This window comes from Engraulis encrasicolus, chromosome 12, assembly GCF_034702125.1.
Source record: "Engraulis encrasicolus isolate BLACKSEA-1 chromosome 12, IST_EnEncr_1.0, whole genome shotgun sequence".
In the NCBI taxonomy this organism is placed as follows: Eukaryota; Metazoa; Chordata; class Actinopteri; order Clupeiformes; family Engraulidae; genus Engraulis; species Engraulis encrasicolus.
Window position 1 is genome coordinate 22119316 of NC_085868.1, and position 5460 is coordinate 22124775.

A 5460-nucleotide genomic window follows, 5' to 3' on the forward strand; every position below is an offset into this window, starting at 1 on the left:
TACTCAATATATAGTAGCTCCTGTTTCATTCATTGTAGTAAATGACATATGAGATAAAAATATGGATAGGGAAACTAGAGGACAATTAATTTCTTCCTGGAACTTGGGGGCCCTAAGCCACCGCATAGTTTGCTTATGCCTCGGGCCGGCCCTGTGTAACACCTTTCCTCCCCTAGCGGTACCTATGGGGCCACTGCACTGTGTGCCAAAACTTCCCAGTATAAGGTATGGGGAGGCCCCCTCTGGCCCCCTCCACCTTCAATTACGATATGATACGATACGATACAACTATACTTTACTGTCAGTTTGCACTGAAATTCATTTTGCGTCCCTGAGCAACACTTGTTTTAGACAGGACATACACATCACATCACATCACATCACATCACATCACATCACATCACATCACATCACATCACAAGACTATTGCACAACTGACAAAAAACAGAGGACACAGGCCTATATAAAGACATACTGTACATGCATACATACATTACATACAACCCACATAACTTGAAGATATTACCAACATGGAGTGAGAACACTATGTAGTCTTACGACTGATTTAGCAAAAGGAATTACTTTCAGCCACAACCGTGCTTGTCTGAAACATCAGGACGTCCCTCTCCTATCTCCGCTGTAGAGCGTATGGACATGACAGCTGATATGGGGGAGGGTCTTGATGTCTGTGGAGAAGGTGCTTTGCAAGTTTTCAGACTCCTCAAGCGATCACAGAGCTCCGCTATGCCGTGGAGCCAGGGCTGGACTGGGGGAGAAATAGGGCCCGGGCACCTTTGGCTTAAAGTGATACTGTCCCATTTCGGGAAATAAGCTCATATTACACATCCCCTTGAGTTAAATAATTGAGTTTTACATTTCTCCTACTTTCAGCCGTTCTCTGAGTACGGCAGTGCAAATTTGATCTCAAAGCTAGCAGTTAACATCGACTCCTATGAGACCAGTTAGCCGCCAGCTGGTCTCATAGGAGTCAATATTAACTGCTAGCATGGAGGTAAAATGTGCACTGCCATACTCAGAGAATGGTTGAAAGTACAGGAGAAAGGTAAAACTCAATTATTTAACTCGTGGGGAGGTATTTCCAAAAATGGGACAGTATCACTTTAAAGGGGCCCCTCATAATTAGTGGAGCAGCATTGACTCACCAGTGAGCCCCCTATTGGCCCCCTATTTTCAAAATTGTGAAAAAATATACATGTTTATTATTATTTTCTAAATTTCTGCAAATAGGGGCCCAAGAGGGTGCGGGGCCCACTGGGAAAGGCCCGCTTTACCAGGTGGCCAGTCCAGCCCTACCATGGCGGGGCTGTTCTCGGTTGGTCTGCCAGTGCCAGGGTTAACTATCAATAAGTGATGCCCCCCCAATGATCATCAGAGAAGACCTGATGCTGTTCACTGATCGATTATTAATAGATGGGGGGGCTGTGTCATCAATAAGAGAAATCGGCCGACCCACCCACCCACGGCTTGAAAGGTCTTACATGCATACACACACGCGCGCAAGCACGCATGTCGGCACGCACGCATGCACACACACTCACATACACACACATGCACACATGCAGATTGACATGCACACACACACACATGCACGTACACATGTACACTTACATGTGCGCGCGCACGCACACACACAGGCACACATATACATGCACACACACACACATAGTCGCACACACGCACACACACACTCACACACTCACACACACACACACACACACACACACACACACTTGTTAAATATACATCACAGGGCTACAGGCGGAGGCAGGGGGTCTGCCCAACGTTCCCTGAAAGCTGCCGTGAGGTTTACGGCCCGTTATTTATTTATCCAAAAACCTCATGCAAGACGCTGGTGGTAGCGGAGCGCAGAGTCTGGCCTATGAGGAGTGTGAAGGCAAGGCGAACTCTGTGTGTGTGCACATGTGTGTGTGTGTGTGTGTGTGTGTGTGTGTGTGTGTGTGTGTGTGTGTGTGTGTGTACGTCCAATCTGGCTTTGATTTTCAAATCTGATGCTTCAGATCATGGTTCTTCACTTGTGTTGATATTGTGGTTGCGTGCGTGTGTGTGTGTGTGTGTTCTTAGTCATTCTGTGCGTGTGTGTGTGTGTGTGTGTGTGTGTGTGTGTGTGTGTGTGTGTGTGTGTGTGTGTACTTGTGTGGTTGTGTGCATGCCTTTGTGTGTGTGTGTGTGCGTGTGCGTGTGTGTGTGTGTATGTGTGTGTGTGTGTGTGTGTGTGTGTGTGTGTGTGTGTGTGTGTGTGTGTGTGTGTGTGTGTTGAGTAATTGTGGCGGTGTATGAGTGTTTATATATGGTGGAGGCCGGGGGTTGACTGTGTTTCTATGTGGTGTAGAGCGAAAAGAGTAAACAGGCTGCAAGGAGTGGTGAGGTTTTTAGAGAGAGAGAGAGAGAGAGAGAGAGAGAGAGAGAGAGAGAGAGAGAGAGAGAGAGAGAGAGAGATCAGGAAAGAGGGAAAAAACCTCAAAAGAGAGGACAGTGACAGAGAAATGAGCCACGAGACTTCCTTGATGAAATATTGAAACAGACTTGATTGATTACACATTTAAATGGTTTGTGTTGGCTCCACAATTAAAGGTACACTGTGTAAGATTTTTAGTTGTTTATTTCCAGAATTCATGCTACCCATTCACTAATGTTACCTTTTTCATGAATACTTACCACCACCATCAAATTCTATGTATTCATTATGACTGGAAAAAAATGCACTTTTCATACATGAAAAGGGGGATCTTCTCCCTGGTCCGCCATTTTGAAATTCCAGAAATAGCCATTTTTAGCTGCAAAAATGACTGTACTTGGGCCATACTAGAAAATATTAGTTTATTACGTAGGAAACTTCCATGAAAAGATCAAATTTGGCAATAGGCAGCCCATTTTCAATAGCATAGTTTCAACAGCATAGTTGCAGTACCTTTTTTGACCATTTCCTGCACAGTGTACCTTTAAACCCAGTTTATTAATTATAAAGAAGAGAAAGTAAGTAAAAGTTGTTTTTTTTTCTTCCTGAAGATAATTTTTCCCAAGTTATATCAGTGGTTCATCAACATGTAATGGACCGGGGGTACTCATTCAAGGTAACCGACAAAGCGGCCAGTTGTCCCAGGCCCATGGAGAGAGTGGGTCCAGCGCTGGGTCTTCTTAACCCTTGTAAGGTGTTTGTGTCATTTTGACCCGTTTTCATTTTTTTTGTTGCTTGAGAAAAATGGTATCAATTGTTATTCTTTTCACTGGCATGCTTGTTCTACACAATGATGCAAGAGCATATGCAAACCCAGCTCTAGGCAAGGAAAAAACCTCTGAGTCTGTGCAGTTTCTAACAACAAAATGTTGTTAGAAACATTTTGTCTTAGAAACATTATAGACTTGGTGACTATAAATGTTGTAGCTAACACGGATTGATGTAAAAAGGCACTATGATTTAGCCCAAAGCAGTTACTCCCCATTGACCACTCAATGTTTTAAGTTTGCTGGGTAAGCTAATGGTTAGTATTTTAACTGAACCAGACCAGCGGGGTATGTCCACATAGACTGAATTGCGGCTGAAGATTACCAACTGTCCTGCTAGTATAGGAATCTCCTGGAGCTTGGTTACCACGCTCCTATGTCAAATTTCGCTTACTCAGCATGTGCATCCTCTGTCCAATTGAAATGCTTTCTGATTTCCCAGAAGTTCATTGGGAATTAAATGAAAGTGCAATGTAAATTATTCAGAATTAAAACCACTATAAAAATGTAGCCATTGCCAGGTATTGAGGGGGCTCTTTGAAATGACATTGTCCTGGAGACACAGTTGTTATGGCATGCAGAAACTTTGTAGGTTTTTAAAATCCCAGTAATCCAGTCTTGAACCCCATCTCAGACCCAACTGCTGACTTCCTGCCACTGTAATTTGGCTTCCTGTGTCAACATAAGAGTGTCCCAGAGACATGCTCGTCACATCATGGCACATCATGGGAACTTCATGCTTAAGGGTAAGGGTTAATACCTCAAATCGTCAAGGCCTTCAGGAGTTCAAGACCTTATTTGTCTTTGAAGAGTTTATCAAAATTAAAACGAAGTTAAACAGCAAGGCAAAAATGTTTAAGAACAATGCATCAAACAAGGAAACATTGCAAAACGTAGAAAAACAGAGACAAACAGACAGACAGACAAACCAATGCGACCAAAAAGACAACCTCCTTGGCGGAGGTTAAAAAAAAAAAGAAGAAAGAAAGAAAACAATGTGGCGGGCCATATTTGACCTGCGGGCCTGAGTTTGGACACCACCTGCATTAGGGTTTGTGCTAATAGGTAGCCTGAAGTGAAATTTAAAAGGTTAGTCATGAAGTCATGAGCGCTAGGTCTAAGGTTCAAATTAGCATTATTAGTACCGCATGGGAACATGCAAAGTTAAGCAGCGGTACAGAGAAGGACATGGGAATCTGCCCCGAGTTATTTGCACACACACACACACACACACACACACACACACACACACACACACACACACACACACACACACACACACACACACACACACACACACACACAGACGCACACACACAGACACACAGACACAGACACAGACACAGACACAGACACAGACACACGCGCGCACACACACACACACACACACACACACACACACACACACACACACACACACACACACACACACACGTGTGTGTGTGTTTGATTATGGTGGCCTGTGTTGGGGGATACAGATTGAGGCCTAGGGCTTCTTCTCTCTCCAACATCTCAGTATCTCTGTACTCCCAAACTATTTCAGCGGGGACCCCTCTCTTGGACTTAAAGGGGTATGCCACTATTTTGGGGCTTAATACAGTTAAAATCGTTGGTCGGGATTTATAAAGGTGGTAAAGTGTTAAAAGAGGGAGCATGTCGCTAAGCTAGTGAAAGTCAATGGATCCGTACACGGATCCATTGACTTTCACTAGCTTAGCGACATATTCCCTCTTTTAACTTGTCTTAAAGCAAGACAACGCTTAACATGAAAAATAAGACTCTTTACCACCTTTATAAGCCCCAGCCAACGATTTTAATTGTATTAAGCCCCAAAATAGTGGCATACCCCTTTAATAATAATTCCCGCGACCCCTCCACTCACCATAGACTTAGCCTTGCAATGGATTTCTAGGGTCAAACTATTATTGGAAAATCTCGCAATATTAAAGTAAAAAAAATTGCCTAGCCTAGGCATTTTTTGTCCATAAATATTGCTAGATTTTCCATTAATAGTTTGTCCGCTAATATTGCTAGAAATCTGCAGGACAGCAAATACATGTATTAACAATACAAGTCCCCTTTATCCGCAATCTCCCTTCAGTACCTCCACGAGCCCCCTAAGGGTCCCTACCCCCAGTTTGGGAACAACTGCCTTCAGCCATTGTTAGTTACTGTTTATACTCTTTCTTCTTCTCC